This window comes from Osmia bicornis, chromosome 14, assembly GCF_907164935.1.
Source record: "Osmia bicornis bicornis chromosome 14, iOsmBic2.1, whole genome shotgun sequence".
NCBI classification, from domain to species: Eukaryota; Metazoa; Arthropoda; class Insecta; order Hymenoptera; family Megachilidae; genus Osmia; species Osmia bicornis.
The window spans coordinates 2,646,173-2,673,568 of record NC_060229.1 but is presented as its reverse complement, the minus strand read 5'-3'; the positions used below and the strand labels follow the sequence as shown (position 1 = coordinate 2,673,568).

Sequence of the window (27,396 nt, the reverse complement as noted above, 5' to 3'; positions counted from 1 at the left end):
GGTTAAGCCGTTGGTTGTCGTGACACGAATACTAATACGCTAAATGGTAGGGCATTAAAATTCAGCAAACAACCACCCCCTTAGGCGAAGGGTTGCTTCTTAATACGTTTTTTTCTCCATGAGTCACCATTTCTTTTTTTATCTGATTATTTGTTCCGAGCGAACGAACGATAAAGATATTCATAACTCCAGCGGAATGGAATCTTAAAATATCTGTCTGGACGGCGACGTCTCGGATAAACACGAAGGATGTCCGAAATATTTCTTCGGGGTGGATTTCGTTGGTGGCCGAATTCTGAATACGAACAGTGAATAATAACGTTGTTCCTCGTGCTTCGAGCAAGAATAGATAATTTTAACTGGAAGGAAACTCGTCCAGAAAGCTTTCCACTCTGATTTCCTGAGAGCTTAATTCGCTTTTCCCAGTTTGAAAATTAAACAAATTCGAACAGAATACACGAACGTTTCAACATTCATAGTGTATAAGCGGATAAAATTAATTACTGGAATGTAATTTGATTCTTAACTTCAGAGTATACTCTTCGCAATTATCTCGATAGAAAATTTAACGTTAAAAAATTGCAGATAATTTTACAGTTGATAGTGAAATACAAAGGGTTATTATCCGATCCTCTTATGCACTCTTTTCATACTTATTTTAATATCCTGAAACAACAAGTGAATTTCGAGACAACTCTGGCAGTAGGAAAAAGAGCATCAAGCGATTACACGTGACGGAAAGAAAACAATTCCAGCTGTATTTTCCATTCCGGGACGATACACAGAGCGTTATTAAGTAGACGAGAGAGGGAAAAACGAAGTTGTTTGTTCCCGGCTTAAAATAATTTCACGAGGCGAAGGTAAAAAGCCGGCGCCAGGAACGAAGTTTCCAATGAGATTCGAGCACTCGCGAGCCGAAAGCACGCGACTGTTGCAAAAAGAGCGCTGGAATAAGGAACGAATGCAAAGTACCTCCTAGACGATAGTCGTATCCAAAGATTTACCGTGCAGAAGCTCTCGCTTGTGCTTGTCCGTTTGTCTGTTTGTCAGACGGGACCTCTCTCGACGACCCCCACTCTCAAACCGTGCAACCCTTACAGCCGTACATTTATGTTATGCAAATGCGATCTTCTGGCCGGGAAAAGAATATAAGAGGAGAAAGAGTGACACTAGGGTGCAGGTCGCGCGAGCAGGAAATAAAATTCATGATAGTTTGACTCAGGTATGGAGAACTGGCCACCAGAGAGCGGCAAGTTATCCAGAGTCTACTATAAAATTTCTTCGTAGAACAAACACTATTCCATTTTCTTTTTTTTTTTTCATTTATTCATTCGAGCTAACTTGTTTTTAGGTAGTTTTAATGGAATCGGATAGCCGGGTAAATTCGATATATTTTTTGTCCCTCTCTTTTATTTTACTTTTTCCGCGAATCGGGGATAACCATTTTATCTGGAAATTTATTTCTCGCGGTGTTAATAATGCATGAAGCGACGGATGGAAAATTGATATTGATTTGGAGGCACGAGGGAGATTTAATATTTCGATGGTTCGGATATCTACTATTCGTGACAGTGATACATGGGTTTTTACCTTGTCATTTTTTAACATGTTTGTATTGATTGAATGATGCGTTAATTGCAATTTTATAATTGCCAATTTCACCAAGTAATACGGTGTTTAATGATTTCTTTTTGAAGTAGTCGAAAATTGACAAAACAGGTGAGCTTGAAGTAATGAAAGAGTAAATGTAATTTGTACCTCTATCAATCATTTCCAGTGTAATTTTTCATAGAGGCTACGTCAAACCCGTTCACTTTCTCGAATTAACCGGCATATTTCTCCTGAAAAGTTTGCCGGACTTTTCCTCAACTTTACCCCTTGGAACAAGATAATTCCTGACCTGCTGCGTCGGCGAGCAACTGCATATTCATAAGTGGCTATTTTTTTAATTACTTAATCGTCCCGCGTCTCGTCGCCCATCGGGAAGAGCTCATAAATTTTCATTTCAGCTCACTTTGTTCATCGAGCTTCCTCCTTTTTTTTTCATTTTTATTTAGGTCGTATTTAAAGCGGACCGTCGAACAGCCTAGGTCGAAGATCACGATCGTAACCGTGACGTAAGCAACAACGTTTGCTTCTGACAGGTATGGAAATACAGGCGATGGCCTGCAAATTGCTTCTTCCACTTTAAACCAACCGTTTTCCACTCGATTCCGATGACGTTCGCTTGTCTCGTACGTTTACCAAATCCTTTACCATTTCAAGATATTCTTACCCGAGGTATCTTAGTTCCTTTGTTGCATCAGAATCGACGAATTTGATAATAATTAACAGGGTTGAATTTACTATTAGGCAAAATTGGGATCTACTAAAAAGGGAGGCTGTTACTGCATAAAATTTCTAATTTCTTGACTTGTGCCACTATCATTGCCAAGTAACGAAATGCCCAACGTCGCAATGAAAGTGTCAAATATAAGGTGAATCTTCTGTTCATTAAGACTTTCCTCGAGTTCCATCGACGCGAGCACTCTGAGAACGCGTTCGCAGCTTCTTGTCCCAGTGAAATCGGATAATCCGACGAATTCGTTACGCTTCTCAGAGCTGGCTCTTTCTCCGTGGCGTGGGCGAGAGGTGATTTGCATAAATTTTCCACGGGTGGAAATGAAATTGCTCGTGAAGCGACGGCGAAGCCTCTTTCCGCCCTATTTGAAGCGTGCACTCGCAATCAGGACGCAGCGACGTACGCGTACGAGCGACGTACGCGTACGAGCGACGTCGTTTACCAAGCATCCCGGCGTGCTAACATTTTGCAAATAAGTTGAATTTCACGCAGCAACGTCACACAGACACTGTTTCCTTTCGATGTGTCAAATTCACGAAACTCCACCCGTCAACTGTGCACGTTTCGACCCGGTCATATTCGTCGATGGAAAATCTTCGGTTATTGCGATTTAATACTCGTCATCGTAACGGATCTGCGGATTTTTTGTCGCGCGATTACCACTAGCTGGATCGTTTGGTTTGAATAGCGTTTCGATGTTCTCTCGTCACGACCATTTTCCCTCGTTCGTTTCAGCCGGCTGCTAGAAAAACATTGTACAACGAGAACGTTGAAACGCGTCGACAAGAGCGTACAATCTCTTACTTTTAGAAAAAGAGTCTTCCACCATGAATAAATAGAAGCTGTTTAAATATTAGGTTAGTCATTAAATTTGCAACCTTTTCGCTGTGTTTTATTAAATGCTACGGACGTTCGAGAATCCGACAGGTATTTAAAAAATGGATACGCGATATGCATCTCATGAATTAAATTGTTAATTAAGGCAGGATAAATACATGTATCCTGATATGTTTCTAGTAAATCTCTTAGCCAGGAGCAATTATTCTTAAACAAGCAACAACGTTATCCCGACGCAAGATTCCCGCGTTTTTCATCCCACCCTCTCGTTCTTTACACCACAAAACGAGCCATTTAGAAGGTACTTCACCCCGTTCCAGGGGTCTGAACGTTTGAAAAACGTCGGCTCGTTTAAAACGCATCCCTCTGTCGTACGGTTTCCTTGCTCTCCTCGTTCTTGTTTTGTGCTCCTTAAGGAGAACCGGATGGCCAATTATCAGACTTAAGAGAAACCTACGACTGTTGCAACTTCAAAGAACGTCTCCCAGATGGACGGCCGGTTTTCCTTTCAAAAGTTTTTCTTTCCTTTGCATCGAGGCACGTCCGCTCGTAGATTAGGCCGAGTATCCTTAGGCAGGAGGAGGTCTATCAAGGGGAGATAGCAATTTTACACCGACCGACCGCAAACGACTGCTTACGGTTATAGACGTAGCGTAATTAAAGCTTCGTAATTAAAGCACCCTGGTCGAAGGAGAAAAAAAGGGTCGCCTAAAAAAGCTACCACCTCTGGGAAGTACATTTAACCTTACCCGGAATAGAGTGGGGTAGGTGCAATCAACACTGGCTGCAAAGAAATTACTGTATCCTAGTGGCAGGGCTGCTTTGCATGCTTCGAAATTCTAGCCCTTCTTATTCTAACCGAAACTCGGCGAATTCTTGCGCAACAGCCGAATGGTAAGGAGTCGGTCGATCCTTTGGTCCGTTTTATTTGAAAGAGAGGTTTTAAACGTTCACGAAAAAGAGAGAGAGAGGGAGGACGAGTGGAAAGCAAACTGACGGCTATAAAGATATTACGGGACTGCTGAAAGAATGTAATTTCGTACGAACAGAGCTCTAGCTTGGTGGTTATGCCCGAGCTGAAAGGAGAGCAAAGGGGTGGCTTAACTCGAGGGTAAACGCGCATTTTCCAAAAGTACATTGCATTAGTTCGCTGCAGCATCGGTAAGAGGGATGAAAAGCTGAAAAGGAAGATGGCCAATTGAGAGAGAGGGAAGGCTGGATGATAGAGAAAGATAGAGTTAAATTCACATTATTGAGAACGAGGGAAAAGAAAGTCTGGATTTCAGGGAAACAAAAAGAAGGGGCGCAAGTTTTCGCAGGCTCTTCCCCTTTTTCTCTCTTTTATTCCTCGCTACGCACAACTTCGGGGTAATACTAGAATCCTACTGCAGGCTCTAGCTTTTGCTCTACTAAGCACAAGGGCGCGTGTTTACCCCCTTTTAGCTTGGAGAGCAACGTTCTGAGAATGCGAAGTACCCCACGAACCTTTCTTTCTCCCTTAGGCTGTTTAGCCAGTTTCTCTGGTTTCCCATTTCGGAACATCCAGCGAAATGCTGTCCCGAACTTTCCTCGTTGAATTGAACAGTCTGTAAATTGCTACTCGTACACGAGTGGACTTGTATTTTCCAAAATTAAACGGAGGTGGTAGATAAGGATATGCGGCCACCCGAAAATTAGGGATCCTTCGGAGATTTTAGAGATTCTTCGTTATCAATTGTTATCGTATCATTTCTTTGTCCCACGAAACTTTCTCTTCTTACTATCATTTCTTTCCCGTACTTCTTTTTTTCTACTGACGACGAAACAACCCTCCGGGCGATCATCGTTTGTACTCGGTGTCGAGAGCTTAATGGCGAAACTCGTTGTTATTCGTGCACGGGTGTTGAAACGGCCAGCAAGAACGCCCCTGGAATTGGGTCGTGCTCGTTTAAACTTTCATCCGACTGAAGTTCACCGTTAGTCTTTTTCCGTCCGTGTTAAGACATCGTCGCGATACCAGACAGGGTCAAACGTGTATCTCGAACACATCTTATGAATCATTCGACGGAATTTCCGATCGGGAATGTACGATATTTCATGAATTTTTCACCCTTTTGTTATTTCCCTCCATTTTTATCTCGTTGAAACGTTTTAAAAAGAGAAAAATACCTTCGAAACAAACGAGGTCCGATTGTTTCCTTTATTCAACTTGCTCGTGGAAAAATATCTCGAATTCAAAGAATTTTTGGAGAAATCGAAACGTTTCACGCGCATCGTTTTTCACCTGTACCTGTGACAAACATTTGACCAGACGCTTTTAATTGCACGGTATCGCGCTCATAAATTGGGCACACTTCGTTATCAATAATCCGAAGATTAAATCTGCTGTGACGTATCGAACGGAACGAGTTTGCAGCGGATATAAAATCGACGTTGCAAAAAAAGATAAAGAACACTTTTTTTCACGGGTATCGAGCGAGAAAAAACAGGAGCAGGAGTTTTTTGGGGTTGCCAGAGTCGATGGAGGGTGCTTTTTTTTTTTATATGATAGAATAGCTCGTTGGGTGTTTTACAAAATTCACCGTTTCTAGTTTCTAGTTTCTGTAACACTCTCTGTGAAACCAATATAGTTCAGAACCGTTTAATTCAATCGAACCTACAAAACAAATATGAAGATATTAATTTAAAGTTAAATTTATCATTTTTAATAGAAAGGGTTTCATATATTAGAAGAATAATTTTAAAAGAACAATGTACAATTTAGAGAATGAGAATAATGTGAAACATAGGGTAAATTAAAATTGGGGGTCTCTCCATGGTCCGCCGTCAAAGAGTTAGCAAACATTTAATTAATTACTTGCATGCATGGTATGTCATATACGATTGAAATGATAAAAAGGGTATTAAAACTCGTTTTACAAAAAATTTAATACCCATTTAATTAGCATTTGGTATTTTAAAATCCATTTACAAACGATTAACTTAAGTATCTCATGATTTGCATGGCATACACAGAAACAAGTCGGCGTCGCCAAGGTGGCACAGAAAATCGTGTATAAAGGTTTCTAGGGACTCAGGGTGGAAACTACATGGAAATCCTTTAATTTAGTGAAAGCTGTGACACAACTGGACGGCTTAGAAGGGGATTAAAACACGGGGGGAATTTATAAAGCTGAACCATCTCCGTCATTCTCTGTTTCTCCTTTCACCTTTGCCTGTCCCTTTCTCCATTTATAGATTCATCCGTGTCACCAATCCGGTTCATTCGTATTCGAATCTCAGCAGATTATACGCTCCAGCTTTTCCCAGGAAAACTGTATTTCCATTACCCTTCTGACACTTCGCGGCGGAAACTTACCCCTTTGGTGTCGTAATTTAATTAACCGACCGTCTTAACTCACCCGGAATGTTGCATAATATTCGACGAAGAACGCGTTACATCACATTCGTCTGATTCTTTTCACGCAACGGGAAATTAAGGCTCTCGCGGAAGAATTATTAAAGGCGAATCAAAAGGGTAATTCAGGGGTAGCGAGAGTCTTTGCGCGATTCGTTGCAATTTTCAGGCGGGATTTCAGGAAAAGCTAATTGTCAGACTAGGCGCGTGAAAAGTGTCGGTTCATAAAGAGGTCGTAGAGAGGTTGTGACGGTGTAGAATTTCAAAAAAATGAGGCAGCCAGTGAATAAAGGAGGCAAAACGAGGGTTGAATATCGACAGAGAAAAAAGAAGAAACACGAGACTCATTCTCGGCTCTTTTCTATTTTGAAAATTCAACCAGTTGGTACTTTCGCTTCAGAAATGATGGTTAATATTATAACGATGAAAAATTCAGATTTAGTTAAGCCTTTTTTGCATGTAGCAGATATAGGGTCTTGATAAATTGACCAACCTTGACAGAGTTCCCTCGCTTTTAAGATATGATCTTAGGGGTGCATAAGTAAAGAACCGGGGTGTATAAGGAGATATATTCTACTCAAAAGATTATTTATCTTTTCTTTTGACAGATTAATCCCTTATCGTTCACTATCTCGAAAATTGCAATTAAACGATTCCACTTTAGATTCAATTCAATTTACAGCAGTCTAATTAACCTTCAAAGTATTCACAAGTGAGAGAGACTTAAACAATTAAAAAGCAACTGATATGAAAACGCGGAGATACGCCAAAGAGACTGTTTAAAGTCTCAAGGGGACTAAAGAGAAAAAGAAGCAGAGGCTAGAAGACAGTGTTCTGTGATACTAGCTCTCGCGACGATATTTCTCGTTTCCCTTAAAAGCACGATTTTTCCCTGGCTCTTTCGAACCGTAAGGAACTATCTCGCGCTTTCGAATGCCTTTTCTTTTCTCCGAGAGGAGACGAATCGGTGAATCTGCCTGGTAGAATCGAGCTCATTCGTGGAAGTGCTGGTTCGCGTGAGAAAAAAAGAATCTTCCTTTCTCTCTTCCTTTTTTGCTTCGCTTCCTTTCTTTTATCTCCTCCCGGCATCCCGAAGGAATATTAATTTCCATCGATGAGCCAACCTTCGGTGGGACGGGAGTTTGATTCGGTGGTCGTCGGGGGTTGGAAATAATTTAATCCGTTAAATGCACTGCTGACGCTTCCGTTGGGACGAAGACGAGAAGTTTCGTTACTTTCGAGATGAAACAGAGTTCGAGGCATCACCACTCGGAGTGATCGTTGTTTGTCATTGTCGTGGATATACTTTGCCACTAGCACTATTCTTCCAGTTTCCATTTATACGAGATACCGCTGCATAAACCACGGTATACCGTTGATAAAAAGTTTTATCGAGACACAAATTCGAATGGGATCAATTATTTCCTTCTGGTTGTAAGAAGATTTCGAAGACTCATTCTAACGAGGGGATTGGATTCTTTGAAAAGAATTTGGTCTTGTTATTTGTTTTTATTTTTGAGGTATAATAATGTTAATTTCCCTTTGGAAAAATGAAATTAATTTGCGGTATTAGTTTACTACCTGTTACTAAAAAGAATTACCGTCTTTTATAAGAAAAGAGGATTTATCGTAACAATACTTCAAAGTCCTTAAGAAATAACAATCAAACTGGCATAAGAATTAATCGATTTCAAGATTGAAAGGACAGTTCTTTTGTCCCTTCAGATACATACAATGTTTAGCGAAGCGCAACGATATTAAATTCTCCCGAATGTGCTGGTATCCCAAGAATTGCTTGGATACTTTGGCTCGTGCCAGGAATACTACCCTTTATTTCTTCGATCTGGTATCTCTAATCCTTCAAATGTCTCGATATAAATTTCTTGACAGCTTAACCGCACACGTAACAATCGAATCAGAAACGAAAACGCTTATTCGAAGCCGGAATGGTTTCCAAATTTTACCACCGATTTCTCGGGGCTTAATCTCGGGGTCCGGCTGTCGCATTTTTCAATTAAATCCTCCATGCAAATTGGCTGCTGCCCGGGCCGGAAACGGGGCGCAGTTCCACGCCGGGCATTCATCGTCCGAGTGAAATTTCATTTTGTCTCGCCGCAGTGTCGCCGTGACGTACATACAAACACCCCCGCACACGTATATGAAGTATCGGAGCGTAATGGTCGGACGAGTGTAAGGGGTGGCGTTCACACACGTACACAGAATAGAAGCTTGCCATTAAGCTTCGCCTTCGTGATTGAAGGGGCACGAAGGAAATTGTCCTGGCGCCGCTATACTCACCCTTTATATATACGTGTTTACTTACCGGAACCGTTCGCAATTTAGTCCTAGGCCCCGGATGACGTAGGCACACCGAGTAATTTCTAGATAATGGTAGCTAATAAATAACTCCGGTAAACATCGGACCAGCATTCCGGATCCATTAGATTTCGCATTAACAGCGTTTCTGGGTCACTCGTTCGATTTCTAACCATCTATTTTTCTAAGGACACTAATCTGTGGTTATAAATCTAAGAAAAATTAATATTTTCAATATAGTAAAATGGAAGGGTTATAATGAACCCTCTTGGAAAGTAGAGCCCAGGTTATAGCCCCCCTTAGACCATCCCTAAATTCGGCTCCGTCGAACCGGAATCAGGATTCGACTCGAGTCTTCGAACAAAGAATTCGCCTTCTGTATTTTTAGTTAGGGATATTCTTACCCCTTTCAAGAATTCGATCAGTTTATTTCCAGAGGATTAAACAGTAATGCATCCGACGCGATGCTCTCGACCGCTTTATCAGATTTATTACGGCTCGCTGCAAAACTTTCCACGTTAAACTAGGTTTCTCCTTTTGCTTGCAATTTCACGTGTTTCGGAGCCTCGTTTCTCTGTAACCCATACTGAACAAAATTTCCTCCCTCCGTCATAAATAAAAAGAGCTAGTTTTTATATACTGTTACAGAACTAGAAGCAGGTTTTATAGGGTTGCAGCAGTGCCAGATCAAAGGGTGGTCTAAGGGGAACTTTCCACAGGGTCCCATTTACTATGTCAAAAGAATTTTTCTTCCTTCTTTCTTCACGATTAAATGTTATTTTATTTAGATTAAATTTCAATTTTTCAACCAATTTTATCAACCAAAGGTTGATAAACCCGCATCCCAGAAATCTTAATCCGATTCTGAATTGCAGTTTGAACAATCATGTATGCGCATTATCAAACTGTTCAGAAAAGCACGTTAATTAACGTGAAAATATCGTTATTATAGCATTGCGAATTAACGCGGATATATTATTATTCATGAGAGCATGAATACTAAATAATCGTCGAGTAAAATTCATTTTATCCCGCTTGGATGTTAACATTCAGCTGGTTATAATGAAATACGATATAATTGAAATAATTATTAGATTCTTGCATATCGAGTAATCGATTTCGAATAGCATAACGTTTGTCAGGATTTGGTGACACAAAAATGCCACGAAATTTGTACTAGTCAATTCTAAGCTAGAAAATTCTCTCTCTCGCATTGTGAACTTGATCAATAAACATCTAGGAACTCAAATGAACACAGAGTAGAGGACTGTAATCATAGTGAAAGCTCGTGCATACAAATGGAGTCTCGTGCATAATTGGTGGAAGCTTGAAGCTTAAACAAATACGTTAAAAGCCACGCATGATTTGCCAGAGCTTATGCAGATCCTATGAACGCTTGTACGTGATTTGTGGAAGCTCGTGCAAACAGTATTCAGGTTCACACGTGACCGGAACACTCTCGTGCAAATACAATGAAAGTTCACCCATGATTTCAGACAGTTTGGCAAATATAAAATTGCAACCACGGTTCTCAAAATCTAAGTAGATAATTGAATGGTAGTAAAAGAACTCATTAAACTTATTCACACTCGATTGACAATAATAAGTTTTTTATTTGTCTTTTTTAATAGTTTTCATTTTACATAAAACAACATTCTATGTTGGGTCAGTTTAGTAAAATAGTAAATGTGTTATAGTAAGAAAAATTTAGAATGCGTTTCGTAGTCAAAGGGTTAAGCGTGCATAGAAAAGAGTCTCGTGTTTCCTGCTCTCGTGTCAGGTCTTCATCTTGCCTTCAACATCCTCGCGTGTCTGTGGCGGCCGAGTAATCGTTCGAGTATCGGTTATACATAAATAGATTTTGCACGGTCGCAGCTTTCTTCACCATCGGTATACGTCGTCGTCATTGTCTATTTTTCCTGGCCATCAGGTATCGGATTTTTCAGGGTTATTTGCTCACGAGTCAGCCGTTCTGTTTTGAATCACAACGAAGGAACGAGGGGTAAAAAAAAGGATCAATTTCTTCCTGTCTCGAGCCTACAAGATTCATATTCGACCATCGAACATGTGTTTCTTCTTCCTTTTCGTTACAATATCTGAATTTGATATGAAATGTAGATTTTTTGATATTTCGAGGTCATCTCCTCGCTGTCATACGCACCCCTGTACATTTGAAAAAAATATATTTTATCAAATATTTCATTTCATTCACGTAGATACGAGAACGAAATTTTCCATTTTAGTTCGACAGCTTTGAACCTTTTTTCTTCTATTTTCGAAAATTGGTTGCCTCTGGGGCTGGCGCAAAAACAACGTCTCCTCGATTGGATTGGTCGATTGGTGGACTTTTGTCCAAGCGGATTGAAAAATTTAAGCTGTGGGAGTCGAAGTAAAGGACGGGATATTGTTGTAAAAATATCTTTAATAATAACTAAAAAAGACAAAGATAAGAACCTTAGATACTTGAAAGGTAATTTACAAAGGGGTGTAATAATAATCCCTCGATACCTTTCTATAGAAATTTATTCTTTATATTTTAACCCTTCATTACATAATTTTCTTAAGTCCTCAATTAAAAAACTTTTTAACATTGCAAACTTGCAACTTTGTGTTTACCATCGTTTCATTGAAAAAGACACGTATGATTTTCGGCAATTAATTTATCGTTCAGCCAGTCGGATTGTCGCCTTAGCGAGAGGGGAAACCTCGCAGTAGTATAGGTCAGTATTGTGCATGCCACGTAATGGAACAATGCATAAGGCTTCGGACAACAGAGTAGAACAAAGGGCAATGCTACAGGCAATGCAGAGGCAAGGCAAACCGTGGCGAGCTGCCGTCACTACGGTTAGAAACAGCTATGGCCACCGGAAGACCACGTAAAATCGTTCCTCAACATTGCAGCTCGACCTAGAATCGTCTTTTTAAATAACACCACGTTTATTCTTGCGACGAAATATCTTTTAATATCTTTTTTACCTAACCATGGTTAACTTTTAATTGCGAAAATTGTTTAATGAAATTTTGCAAACCGCAATGGAGTTAGTAGTTCGAATAGGGACACATCTGGCTTCACGGACAAGACTCCGTCCATGAATTAACTCTCGTCGCATAAAGCAGACGCTGGAATCGTTATTCAGAGATTCTCTTCGGTCCATTTGAAACTGGTCGACGCGTGTCGTCTCCCATGGGTCGCTTCGTTAGATCGTGCGTATAGTCTGGCTGTATCTAAATGCGTGATTGTGTGAGTCGCAAATACGACGAACTCTGTGTACGCTCGTTACACAGACGATTTACTGGAACCTTTACCATTGGCTCGTCTGGCTTGGATACCGTGGAAAATCGAAACCCTGGATGACGAGGGCTCGAGAAGAACGTTATACGGTGTAAGGATTATTTTATGGGGAAGGTAGAACTAACCCATTCGATTGCGAGGGCGATGTAAAAGAAAAGGAAGCGGTTCCTTTAAAATTTTATTTTTTCTTTGGTCAGCCCGAGTGTTACCCTAGATTCGGGTACCAGAATTAATTATACATTACACTCTTGTGAAGAATTGATCGAAATGGAAACTTTTCTAATTTTCATTTTCTAAGAACCATCAAGATTCTTGTTAGTTTACCATTATTCCCAACGGTCCTTGATCTTCCTTCTATCTCTTCTTCGATCAGCCACGAGGTTTCGCAATCACCATTAAGTGGCTTTAAACGTTTTCGCTGACGCAAAGAAATTCGACGACGGCAAAGCGCGGAACGTTTCACTGGTACACGTTTAATTTTTCCACGAAAACAGTATCTTGTTTTTGTACCTCTTTTTATATCACCTCATCTCTTTCGATCAAACTTTTCTGTTTCTCCCTTTCGTCGATAATTTCTTTTTCCTTCCTTTTCAATTGCCGCACGTCGAAAGTTTTCCATTATTCCGCCTTCTCGTCATACTCTTCAAGGTTCAATCTCTCGGCTGCTGCTGTCGCTTTTACAAAAGCAAGCCTCTACCTCGGTGTATTCCACTTTGCCGGCTCTTCGATAAATCCCCTCTGTGTTTCCGAGCTTGCTCGTGCAAGCCCGTAACTTCGTTTCCTTTACCTTTACTCCGATATATTCCGTGTTGAACGACACGTTCTGTTTCGTGCTAGCAACAGAAACGTTCCACCACCACTTCGCGGGGAAGAGAAACATAATGAATATTAATTCAGTCAACCTGACAATTTTAGAAGAAATTCAACTTGACTGTTCGAGCCACTTTCGATAAACATTCGCAAAGTTTATGACACGAGTTGTTTGAAACAGTATCATCTGATTTTACTGATCTGAAAATTGTTTACCGGAGTTTAATTACAGGTCAAAGGGTTAAGGAAATTTCAAAAGCGTCAGAGAGCAAATGATAAGTCGTTTTCGTTCTTGAACAAGCCTTCCAAGAACTTGCTTTACGACTCTTTTCTTCCTTTAATCGTAACTCTTTCCGTCGCTTTTAACTGCACTGAAACTTATGTCCGTTACAGCGTTCTCCAGCACTTTTCTGTATTTTCACGCTCGTTTTCTCGCGTCCCTTGAAAACGGAAGAAAGCCGGAATGCTCTCCTAGGAAAAGCAGTCGTTTGAATGCAGCGTTTGGAAAAGCGACTCGAAAACTTTACGCGAGACTCGAGCGACCGGATGAGAATGTCGAGACGTTCGTCTGGGAAAAATAGCAAAATTGTTTCGTTATTTCATCGGATGCTGTTTGAATATCCGTCCCGCCTCGTGTCTCATCAGCGTTTCGAGCGGCTCCAAAAATTTAATGAGATATCATTCCCGGTTATGCTGCTTCTCTTCGTCTACTTTTCTCTCTGTGTATTTGCTCGTTGCATCTAGGTTACGCGGATTTCCCCGCTTTTCCGCATTGTCCGCGTGCTTCCTCATTTATGCATCCTCCTTCTCGTTTGTCGTCTTCCTTTCTCGAGCTTGTATTCATTTTTAATTAGACCTCGAACAGCATCATCGAGAATTTCCTCTACTTTGTACCCGTACTCTTTGTACGCTCGTTAGATCCCGCTTACAGATATTATTTTGAGGGAAAATTATTTCAGTGTCATTAGTGTATCAATTATGCAAAGTAGCTAATGGACAGATTAAATTGCTATTATATTAATTACGCTAAGTAGTAAGTACAGGAGGCGCTTGTTAATTTCTCATTAGGACTGTCTCATATTTAACTAATTACCTTTACACACGCGTGTATTTCTTATTTCTTAAAAATACAGCGAATTATCGAGCACTTACTGTAACTTATTCTACTGTGCCAGTCGACTTTTCCTTACCTTCTACTCAATTTTGAAGATGACAATATTGAAGCACGGTTGCTCTTTCTGTAATATTCTCAGAGAGAGGTCAGTAGCCCAAGAAGAACGAATAGTAATAAAAATGAAAAGAGCGAGGGAGAGGTGCATATTGCTGGAAACACTTCGTCGATTCAGCGATAACGTAGCATCGCAACGAAGCGAATATAAAGGAATATAAATGTTAATATTTTACGAGCAGCGCAATGGCTGGCACTATTGCAGCGATCCAATGGCTTAACAGATAACGTACTGTCGGCAGAGAGAAATCACGGTAGTCCCATTTCCATTGCAAATCTTTATTGACCAACCAGAGTTAAGGGTCAGTTTTATCAGTATAGAGTCATTCGTTTCCTTTCAATGGTTTTCTCTCTTGGTAGCAAAGGCACAGTACCACTTTTGTCGCTCTTTTGACACCGAGATCGATTGGTCACGATTCCTTTTTTACTCCTTCCTTCGTCTTTCACCGCTGCACCTACCTTGCTTTATCCTCCCTCGTACCGCCGTTTATTTCACGATCGTGCCACCACAAAGGATTATTGGACTTCTTAGGAATGTTTCAATTGTTCCTTTCGTCGCCGCGCGTCAATTACGAACGGTATCCCTGTGAAGCTGAGGGGAATCGAAAGAAATGTTTATCAGGAAATGTCGTTAATTAATCTTTGGCTTTGACCTGAAACAAAATTAATGGATAATAAAAACATATTCAATTTTAATGCTTTTATTTATAACGAATTAATATATTCGGTTTTTGCCCAGGTAATGATTTATGACTTGTAATATGTTACAAAATTTGATACGTACATAAATTAAATTTAAAAAGATGAAATATTTATGGGAAGGTGAAATTGCATCCTCTGTCAAAAATATAGAGAAGGTCTAATGGGAGTCCAAATTTCAACTTCGCCGGGTCATTAATAATATCTGGGGCATGATACGAGGAGAAGACGTCGACGAAGAAATTTTAAAGTTCCAAGAGAAGAATGTAGGTCCAACGTGTCGCCAACTTTTTCTAACGATTCCTGGTATCCATAAAGGTGCATAGTGTAGGAAAAATATCAAACTTCTTCCTCTAATCGATTCAACATAGAAAGTTCTATCAGATAGGGAATGTTTTAAGTCCAACAACGACTTCCCAGCACTAGAACTACCAAAGGGTTTAAAATAACAAGTTTCAAGTTTCTTATTTCAAATTACAGAATTTATTAAAGTACTTTCGTTGAGATAAAGGATATTCATTTTTTTTATTTTATTTCCAAGACAGTGTATACTGAACGCCGGTAGTTCTGCTGTTAATATTTTCTTTCAAAGAAAAAATTTCAAAGTTTCCTGTCTTGTGAAAAATGGTCCAGTAGGTATCAATATTATCTGAATGCTTAAAGCATAACGTTCAGATACAGATGTTCTTTCTCTTTATCGTTATACATAGACTGCATAAAATTACCATACATCTCGGTTGGATAGGAATTGTAGAAATCCTAGGGAGGAATATTCCGAGGGCTCTAAAGGGAAGGATATTAAAGATGTATGCCGTATCCGTAAGAGGATATTGATACTCTCCGCGCTCGTCGTGGATTTTTTTTTTCCACGAGAATGCCGTGAAAGGCGCTACTTACAGTTCAAATCCCCCGCCTCGTCTTCGTAATATCTCGCAGACTCGATAACTTGAACTTTCGAGAAGTTGTTGATTCGATGGAGAGCAGAGAAAAATTGTTTCAACGTTGTTCCTGAACCCATCGGAGAATATATATCGTAGTTTAAAAATAGAAAGGAGCAACTGTTATCGAGAAGCGTGTTTTTATTTTATTCTTTAAGGGTGCAATTCATCCCGTGTAATAATAATTTGGTAATTCTTTATTTTAATAAAATTTCACAAATATTTACATAGCCAAAATGTATGGAGTGTAATTACACCCCTATACAGAAAATTCTAGTATCCAAGATACTCTTTGTAGAATTATAATTTTCAAATTATATAAAGAATTCCGGTATAGAAAGTAACGAATACATGACCCAGGTCATCAAAGTGTTAAGTAACTCCAAGAACACTTCTCTTAATCGTTTGCACTCGAGAGGCAACTCTCACTCGCCATTCGCTTTAATGCAGCAACTTGAATGGCGACTGAGGGGAGGCAATAATCGTTAAGAAATTAGTATAATAAAAAATGCCACGTTGGTAGGGGATTGTTCAGAATACTTAGGAAAATGTACGACCAGGTTCGAGTTGCGAATAAATATTTTTAGAAAAGTAGTGTATCCGAAAGTTTGGAATGGAGGAAGACGAGAGAAGGAGATCCGAAAGCCATTTTAGCGAAGCTCTGTCCGCACTCGTGGTAGAATTTTAATTCAACCGCGATGGCTGCCGGATAAACCGGATGGGTTCGATGGCTACGAGGTTTTTGGCTCAAGGCTTTCGACAATCCGACGGAAGTTCGCTTTATCCTTGTCTTTATCCCGCGGCTGACCTTATTCCTCTCTCGGCTGGCGGTATTAACGGAAGAAATGTGGTGAAAGTTTTGCATCCGGTATTCAACTGTTAGACTCGCGAGGAAACGTTTGGTCGAGGGAAGTTTTTCAAGCTGGAATATTTGGTGAGTTTTCGTTCGGTTCCCATTGAATTGGTTTTCCGGAAGTTGCCTCCCTCTACACTACGTTGTTGCTTTTGTTCCACCCTTAATCGACCATCGACCAGGAAAGATAAATATTTTGTTCCGCTGTTTTGTAACTAAAATGTAATATTTTCATCAAAATTACAAAGGTTGATAAAGCCGGGTGGAAATTTTTGATTTCGAAAAATTAAATTCTCATTTGCAACGTATTTGAAATTCAGTGTTAAATTGCAACAATGGCATCGACGAAGCTTCGTTGATACGCTCTGAATGGAAGTCCGCTCGAATTAACGAAGTTTCGGATTAACAGAGGCCAAATTAATGGAGTTTTATTGTATTGCCGGAGAATAGGAGCAAAAGAAACGATAAAGCCTCCTTAATCCAGACTAATTGGGGAAAGAACTATTTCGAGGCGAACGAAGAACCGAATTAATGGCGGAGCGATTAATGAAGTTCTATTGCTAGTATAACATATAAATTTCTAATTTTCTATTAATTAAAGCGAAATTCAATAGTAAATATTGAAAAATAATTTCCTATCTTCATCTTCGAAGCTAACATCGAAGGACCTCGAAGGTTTCAATTCAAAGGATATTTAAATGAATGTAAAACCCCTCGGTGTCGTGTGATCGACTTTTCAGAAGGTGTCCGATAAGCATTTCTTTTGAAAGAAGAAGCAGAATGATAGAAAAGGAAAGATCATCGAGTCGAATCTGTGTCACGAAGGATGTTCCACGATATTAGCATTGAAACTCGGTTCGATGAAAGCTCATGCGGCTCGAAGGCGTAGACATGAACCCCACAATAAGCCATTGTCAGTCGGCAAAGTAGTTTCCGATATTGGCCGATAAATTCAAATACCCACGACCGACCATTTCTGGAGCCACGCCCGACGCACGTGGTCCGACAGAAAATCGTTAAGGATGCTGGAATAGACGGGACGAACGGTCCTTTGGGATGGCATAATCGCCCGGAAAGAACTTCTATTCACTTTGACGCTCTTTTGCAACAGATAATTCTTGTTCCACTAACGATCCGAAGTAGGATCGTTCTAACTATATCCTTCGAAAATTGCTGTTCGATTCCCATCCACTTTGCAATCAAGATCGAATTAATCATTTCCATCGATGTAATCTTGATCCTTGTTAAATTATACGATATCGGAACTCCAGGTTGATTCGATAGCATATGGACCTAGATAGAAACTAGGATTAATTATGTCATAAGTAATGATGACCTAGTTAATCAACTCCTATCATAGATACAAGAATCTGTCAGCTTCGAACTTAAGTTCAAGAGTAAAAAACATCCTCTTGTAATTATACTATCGACCTACATTTTCTGCTCGAATGTCTTCCATCGATTTCCTTTTTGGAGAAAAAGGAAGAAATCTTTGCCACCTCCTCGATTTTTAATCGTACCAGTGAATTTCATCCCCGTGATGGGGGATGAATTACGCTCTCGAGATAAGACGTTCGCGAGAGAAGAATTCGATATTCCTGACAGATGTTCGATACTTGTGCAGCTTTTAAGGGTGCTCCTCGTGTATCGAGCACGAAGAGAATCGATTATGCGTGTTGCAGCAATCACGGCGAACAAAAGAGGAGAAGTATAATCGCGGGGGTAGAAGAGAATAGGTGACACGGTACTGAGAATAGATTCGATTCCGTTCGACTTTGAGGCATACTCGAGAGATCCGGATCAAGCTTCTGGTATGTCGAAGGAAGTCTTCTTGTTCTACCTACGTGCCGCGAATATATACGCGCCATCTTTGCTGGAAGATCAAGAGAGCGAATAAACTCGAAGTAAATCCATCGGTCTAGCTTAGTTATGTAAAGTCCTGCTTCTTTCGATCTCGTGGAAAATCCAAGACTTATATTTTCTCTACACTTCTTCAGCAACCTAGGAAATCCTTGACGAAATAGAAAAGAAACGTCGTAATTTTTATCGTGATGTTATTTGACGATCTATTTTCTTGAGGTAGATTGAAAATCGTGGAAATGAGTAGATTTCTCTATCAAGATTTATTTCTTCAACGTGGCAGAATTTCTTGATAAAATAGAAAATAAAGTTTAAGATTTATAAGGTGGATAGTGGTTGCTAAGCTGAGAGAAAAATATTTTGATGGAAGTGTGAAACTTTATTTTGATGAAATATGACTTTCTATCTTTCAAAGAATTTAAGAAATAATATTTACTTTTATATATCTTAGAAGGTACTAAAGTAGCAAAATATTTCATTGAAAACAAGTTGTCATCGCCGGAACAACGAGAAAGTTGATTTTTATAAGATTCAAGTAGTACGAGTCAACGATATGTCAGACATAGATGAATTTCCTTATTTAAATTCGCAATAACTGCAAATATATCGCTTATATCCATGTATCATGAATTTATTTGTGTGAGAAATGAAAATTAGAATCGTTTGTGATAACATTAACGAGCAATTGGTGCTGTTCGATCGCGTAACGGGCAAATTTGTCGGGGCGCTTGACTCTTGGCCCCTCTCCCTCTCTCAAAACATTCCGCCAATTGTGGTGAACAGAAATTGATTTTCTGCGCGTATGCGGCAAGCTTCGAAACAAGAACGACCACAGGCAATTACTTGGTGACGAATAATAACGTGACGTAGAGGCACGTTTGTCATTATCCTGGCTGAATAATGCCCGTCCCTTCGACAATCGGTCAAAACGTAATCCTGAATACGGTAAATTACGGCTCATCCGTGTTCCCAGAACGCTCGTTCGTAATTGGGGGAAAACAGTGACATCATTATTGGCTATTTTTCGATTTTACGATTACTATCATTGGAACAGTATTTGGTATTTAAATAACACAAGTTTAATATTAAACGATTGCCAGGCATTGTACCAATTACAATTCTTCCTCGATAATTCTCTGTCTTCAATTTTTAATCGAAACGCGGTTTAGTAGAATTTCATGAATTTCTATGGTTGCCAGTGATCAGCAGTAGCCATTTCGTCCTTTTCTTCATCTTCTCGAGTAGATCTACGCGCTGCAAATCACTTTTATATCCTCCCAGGGGTATAATGAAGCAAATCCAAGGGATCCTCGATCATCAGCTAGATTGAAGTCTAGACCGGGTTTCTTGGTCGCCTGATTGAGAGGATGCCAAAGAAAAGAGAAAATTCTTCGCATTTACGTAACGAGGAGTAGTTCTTGCGGTCTGCGACTTGGGAGGGAATCAATTCTTTTCATTAAAGGAACTTGGTGACGACCGGAGTTCAATTTTACACGAGTCTTCTTTACCTCGATCATTTCCTTGGTCTGCGATCTTACTTGAAGTAGTAATTATTTTTTACTTTTTTAAATCTTCAGGTCTTTGAAGATATTATAATGGTGTATCGATACTCGAGTACTTTCGGTCAGATTTGCATTAAATTGTGGAGATTCAATTAAAAAATTCCGAGTGTTCGTTCCGTTGCAAGAGGAATTTCAAATTACTATTCCCAATTGAATTCGAAAGGACGCCTCCGGACGTGACGTGACGTGAAAGTAATTTCCAATCATCTCCTCTCGTTCAAATATATAATTTAAAACTTAGCTATATAAGTAAAATAATTTTCTACCAGGATAGAATAATAATATTCTTCTTTTTCCATCAATGATGCTTCATAATACTTCTTCTAGAAGTGGTAAAAAACAAAGCGATATTGAAACGAGAGCGTTCGTTATTGGCAATATCGTACAAGCCCGCACAATGAGGCATCATGGTGGCGAAGCGATTGTGTTGACTAAAACTGGGTGAAACAAAGTTGGGAACTTGTCAAAACAAACTTTATACGAGTAATTGAAACGGTCAATATAACGGGCACGGTTCTTCAAGTGTCTTGAATATCTCAAACGACTAGGGAATTCAACGTCAGTGATATTAATCCGAATTGTTTGTTCAACGTATCCCATAACAGACATCGTTTCTGTTATCGTTTCGACGATCGCTCCATAAGAAACGAAGAAACTAAACAGTCCTCGTTTCGCGAAAGTAAAGGATAGGAAGCAACCGTGTATTTTCACGCGTGAATTCCCTTTTTGATCGCGGTGGCACGTGGAAGGGTCCAATCGGACGGAAAGCGGTTCGCCGAGAAAAATTGAAAGCGTCGAGAAGCGAGCGAGCAAAGGTGGAAAAAGAAAGAAATGGACGCGTCGAAGAAGTTAGTTGGGACGGTTGGAAGTGTGCCGTCTTCTACACTCGAAGCGTCGCAAACTTTTGACAGACTCTGTTGTATAAACGTGCTCGCACACGTACAAGTACGAAACTTGCCAACAGTTCCTTCGTCTTCCACGGCTATTACTTTTTACGATACACACGAGAAACGCTCCTTTTCGAAGCGTCGGGATGCCCCAGAGTAAACGTTCGATGAACGCTTTCAAACGATCGCTAACTTTAAAAATTACAGTGGACAAACATACTGTAGCGATATTATTTATTTTTGAACATATTTTAAATTTTTGAAAGTGTTTCCATATGTTCAATTGGATGTAATTGAGTTTCGGGTTTCGAGCAGAGTCAAACCGATCTCCTGTTCGCGGGTTTAATGTCGCGGCTGGAAATGCCGCGGGAATTTTATTCGTGGAAAATGGTGCCACGACGAACATTTCTCTCGATATTACAACTTTTATAGCCGCTGCCGTGTCGAATGGCTCTTTTTCCATTTGTCCGCGCTGCACGAATGGACAAATGGGATACGGGACGCGAGAAAATTTTCCTCTCTGTGTGTTTGATCCTTGAATCGCGAGCTTTTAGGCTCTTCTTTTAGAGCTTGCTTTGACTCGTCTACAAACTAGTCGAACAGAGAAATAAATGGTCAGCAAAAAAGTTTGCAACTGGACGTGAAGCTTATAAATCTTCTTCGGTAAAGAATTTTATTTTGCTGAATTTTCTTTGCCAAGTTTCAGACTGTTTTCTACGTATTCAAATCGAAACTCGGTTTTACCACAGCTTTCGTACGTTATGTTGTTAATAATAAACGAACTGATGAATCCATATTCCGATTTTCATGTATATCTAAATTAATTAGCACGGTATTAATTACATCAAATATCAAAATTAATAGAAGCGTTGGTGCATTAGCTTTTACCTACAAATTATATTAAATATACGAAATTAATAGAGACATTGATGTACATAATAAATTATTTTACATATGCCCTACTTTGAAATAATAAATAATTTAATATGCCAATAAAGCCGAGAATTGGTGGCATGGTTTAGCAGGTAAATCTGTTATAACACAAAGGAATTTTACAAATTTTTACGCAAAAAGAACAACGTTTGCTATTTCACGACAGAATTGAGTATCGAAAGTGGCCGGACAAAAGCTCTCTCGAATGCAACGAGAATATGAATGGGCCAGGAAGAAAACCCGTTCGTTTCGCGTATCGAGCCAACCGCATTCGCATAATTCGCCTATAAATATCGGGTCTGAGTGCAGGGCTCGGTGCAATTTAGCGGCGAATTTGCAGTGGAAGACGTATATATGCATGCACTTACGTACAGTGCATTTTATCAAGGATATTCCCTGCGGGAATTTTCAGACTTCATTCCGTGAATGTCGGAGTTGAAAGTGGTTTTCAGGCAGTTCAATTAATAACGGCCTATCGACCGCGCGAAATTTCTCCTGTTTAATTTTTTTATACTCATCGACAGCTGACCAATTATGAAAAGATTATTTGTTATCAATTACAACATCATTTCCCGTGAATCTTCGCACTACCGGTGAGATTCCACTAGTATCTGGAATTTTGGAATTTAGAAAGTCTGAAATTTTTTAATTTTGGAATTCTAAAATGAAAGAAATCTGAAGTTTTAAAAAATATTTTAGTAGTGTGATGGTTAAAAAACAAAAAGCTAGCAATCAGAATTTTATTGTGGGAAAAGGAAGGGGATGGTTGCAGGGAGAAAAGTCTGATCGATTACCATCCACGCCAGAAATATTTATGGTTGCAGTAAAAGTTGCAGTCGCAAGCGGTTGCCTCGAAACTGAATGGTACAGGTTCGTTGAAAATGGAAAACGGATAAGCATGTAGCTATTAATATGACGCGCAAAGAATAAAATTGAACAAAGAAAATGAAAATTGAAAGAACGAAGGAAAATTGATCTTTTCATACCGTGTTGGTTGTCGTTGTTAACCGTGTCGTTTTTTCTTAATTTATTCAGAACCATTTTACGCCGAGCTAGAAAATGCTGTCGGGCAAATTATAATTAATTCTTGCACGGCAAGCAACGAAAGAAACTAAATGAAACGCAAAGTAACTCTTTCTACTTCTCGTTTCGTCCTCCTGCTCCTCGACCATGTACCTCTTTTTCTTTCTTAATTATGGCAACGTAAATTTATTCGAGTCTCTCAGCTTTTTCGCACAGCTTTTCGTGTTGAAATGCCGGAAGAACTTCTTTCTCATGATAGTTTTCATTGTTACGATAAAATTACAGATGGGAGAAGCAATTAACTGGTCATCGTGTAGCTGAAAAATATTTAATATTAGCATATTTTTTTATTGCACATAAATTAAATGTTTTTGAAAGAAAATAACTTTGAAATTCTCCTTGGGGGACATTGTAAGTGGCATGTCTATCTTATACAGACTGTCAAGAATTTATTTAAGAGTAGATTGGAGTAAAACGTAAAATTAATATGTAGGAAGTTGTCTAGACAAGACATTCTTTCATGCTTGCTTAGCTTGTTATCGTGGTATCATTTTACGCTTTCCCATTCCCTTTCAAACCCTCGCTCTTTCACCCCCCACAATCTACAGCTCTCTTCTTCATTCTCCTTTTTCCCTCTGGCAACGTTAAATTTGATAAAAATTTCTGCCGCTTTACAGGCAGCCAGCTGGTAATTTGATCGCTCGTGTACTCGATCTCTCGTTTAGCGTGGACGACCCTCGATTTAGCGAGAATAAATTTTTCACCCTTTTCCTTTTCTCTCGTTTGATCGATCATTTTTTTCACGCGAAATCGAACGATCGACCGCGTAAATGCAATCTACAACTAAGTTGCTTTTACATCGATCGCTTCAAAAGATTGATGAAATCGATGTGACGCATTCGAAACAAAAAATTGTCATCTTTTCACAGCGAGAACACTCGACATAAACTTTGAAAGAGTTAAAATTCAGATTTTCATTAATTTTTAATTTAAAATTTAATTAGGTGCTTGAACTAAGATTTATTTTCAAAGAAGTTCATTACAAATTTAAAGCTGAAAACCATGAAGTTTGTAATGAAATCTTTCCTCCTAAGTCTTTGATCGTTGTATTAATCACTTTAACTGGAAATCTTCAAGTGGAGCTTACGGTAAAAAATTACCATCGAAGGTGCTGTGTTCGTTAAATCGGCAATGTGCTAGATATCCCCCTGTTCGTGTCTCTCGCGAAATGAGCAGCACACACGATCGATCAGCCTCGAATAAGCTAGCCGTTAGTCGCGTGCATTAGGAAAATCAATTAACGATGCATTTATGTTAATCCCGACGGAGTTAAACGAGAAGAGACTCGAGACGGTTTCAGCCGGATAAGATGATTAATTGGTGTAATCAATTGGACCGTCAGCCTGAGCAGACTTTCGTGTGTCACGTAACAGGGAACAAGATAGAGGAATTATTAACGACGTCTTCTCCGACCGTGATTCCTCTTGCATTATTCCGTCAATAATAATTTGCCACATCTTTAATAAATAATCCCTCAATTTCTCTACGATAGAATTTCAGCGATTTCGAAACAAGCCGGTCGTTTTATCAAAGAAAATTTGTGACCGACAATTTTCACGATGGAGCCAGCTGAATCGATCGGAATGGAACACAGGAACGCTTTGAACGGGAGAAAAAGTTTAAGAGGCACGCGAAATGGAAGGCGCAATGGGGAGGAGTGCGAAACCGAGTGCAAAGTTGTTGGACATATATGGGCGGAAGTGTCGAAAGACAGGGAGGGGGTGAAGTGTCCCTTCCCGTCGTTCAACCGGAAGCTTTTATAGTTCCAAACGTCGGGCAACTTTTTCTTGTCGATCGGGCAGAAACGACGTCGATTGTGTCTTCGCTGGTGGCCAACTTCCGCTCGATTAATCTTTATCGATTAGCTAAGTTCCCCTTTTTTATTATTTTTCGTGAAAGAAACGCTTGAACACTATTGCTTAATTATTTTTATCAAATATAGGGGAGAAATCTTCGAGAAGATTAATTCTAGGTATTCCCTGAAGATAACTTGTCAGACACGTTTCAAACCGATCGTGATTTAGCGCCTGTTGTTAATTACATTCCGGTTGTCGGAACTTCGGACTGATTATTCCGATAGACAATAATAATCGGTAGTTGGAAGCTTCCGTGGTTGAGATTCATCGGAGTTATGCGAATTTCGAGATTAATCTCAAGGAGAATCTAATTAGTCTGAGAATAATGGCCGTGACAGAGAGAAATGACGCGGATAATAGTAATCGCGTCAATCAGTCATTCCATGGTTTGTCGGTAGACAATGTTCCTTGCTTTCATTGACTACGTGTAATCTCCTTATAAGTGTCTAGTGAAATTATCTATAATAAATTAGAGCCAGAAGAAAGGTTTGTCAACTTCAATTGAGGCATTATCTGTAAGAAGTACCCTCCAATTATTCTCAAATTATTTTCGCTCGATAAACAACATTCTTTAAATGTAACTACCCCCTTAAATTTTATCATTCCACCGCTGTAACCTTTAACATGAAATTACACTCGAAGCCTTATTAAAACTCGGTATCGTTTCACAGGCGACGAGTTAGAGGGTTGGTAGTAAACATAACAAAAGCTGCTGTTCGTCGCAGTATCGTATCAGGAATTGTATAGGTCGAGAAGCTTATCGATGGTTTTACGGGCCGGGACCCTTTTGCCGTGGCTATTCGATTCAATATCGTCAAAGGTTTAGTAGTCGTCGGGCGGGCGCTGCTTTTATTGTACAGCTTCCTTCCGTTGTGTCGGTGCTCGTTCACCGGGTAGATCGCGAACGAAAACATTTACGAAACTGCTTTCGATCGTTCCTTGAGAAGATTCCCGATTTTCTTGAATGAGAAACCCTTGGATAGCTCTCGCGATAGTGTATCAATAAATTATCATTAGGAGCCATTTAACACGGTGCATTTGGCTCAGCGAAAATCAGAGGTGGATATTTTCGTAATGAAAGAGTTAATCACATCGACGCTGCGCTCGATGAAAAATTCAATTTTAATTAGCTCGACGTTGATCACCGGGGTATTACACGTTTTTCGCGGTATCTTCATTTACATTAATTAACGGATCGCCGGGTACACTGACTTTGGAACGATACCAGGGATTTATTAATTAAGAGATAGTAGACGGCCGTCGATTCGGTGCACGGTTTAAATTAGCCTGGTCAAACATAATTTAAGCGCACGGCCAGATTTAATCTTCACGAGGTACCGGTGAATGATTACACAATACTGTTATGCAGAGAATGTGCATGGAGACCGGATGAAGGCGGGTATTAATGTATCATTTACGCGGCTTAGTGTACCCCATAATTATATCTGTGACCGTGATGCACGAACTCGCTCGAGTAACATAAGTCTTCGTGTTTGCGGACCACGAAGAGAATGATTAAAAATTGTAATTAGCAATGATCGATCGTGAGAAGAAAGTGAAAGATCGGACGCACGACAAGGTGGAATATAATTGGTAATACGAAACGAGCTTAATTTCCGTGTGAAACTTTTGCCAGGATCACTGTAGCCGCTCGCACGAAAACTTTGCAGCCAGTGAAAGTTCGCCTAGCAATTTCGCGTTCGGGAAATTGATTGGAATATCTCGAAACTTGCGGATTGAAACCGAGAAGTTTCGACTTCAGGAGAAAAGAAAGAAGCACAGATCGACGAAGAACCGTGGAAGTTCGATTATGAAAAAACACTTGAGAATCGAGAAAGAAACGTCCGAGGGAATTCTGAAATTCCTCAACATGGAGTTCCTCAACAATTATCTCTTATATTTAAAATAAAAAAAAAAATATTGATTATAAAATAGAAAAAATAAGACAGACTTTATGAAGATGTAATAATTAAACAAATGTATTAAAGGGAGTTAACTTATCAGAATTAACTCGTCATCCTCAGTTTATGGGTTAAAAAGTTACAACAGATTTATTGACATTGTCAGCGGTTAAAACCGAAATTTACTTTGTCATTGTTCCCCAACAATCCTGTACAACATATTTATCACAAAATAATCCCCATAGAAACAGGAAGTTAGCTCACGTTGCACGTGTTTACCGCATCAGTATATTATTCTACGCGTATTACAATTTAAGCCGCATTAAAACTAGCGAGTGAGTTTGAAGTTGACCAAGGTAACTTGGAAGTTAACGGTTGCACGTCTTAAAGTAATCCGGCACATTTCTCTTCGGTAATCCCTTATCTGGAAAAGCTTTGGAACAAATTCTCTCTCTCTCTCTCTTCTTGATCCTGAGAAAATTTGTGTTCGTTCGCAACTGTAATTGAATCTGTACAAAATTTAATCCATTTCTTACGACCACGAATTTCGTGGAGGCTCGATCGTGTCTCGAAGGAAATGCCAGATAAATATTTCGAATTGTATCGTTTGTAGAGGAAGGGAAT

General features: G+C 39.6%; 1 protein-coding gene across 2 annotated transcripts in view; it reads left to right on the top strand.

Moving 5' to 3' along the window:
• The window catches only part of LOC114880389, an 84,651-nt gene that overhangs the window by 6,716 nt on the left and 50,539 nt on the right, over nt 1-27,396 (top strand). The gene's annotated exons all lie outside the window — the stretch shown is intronic.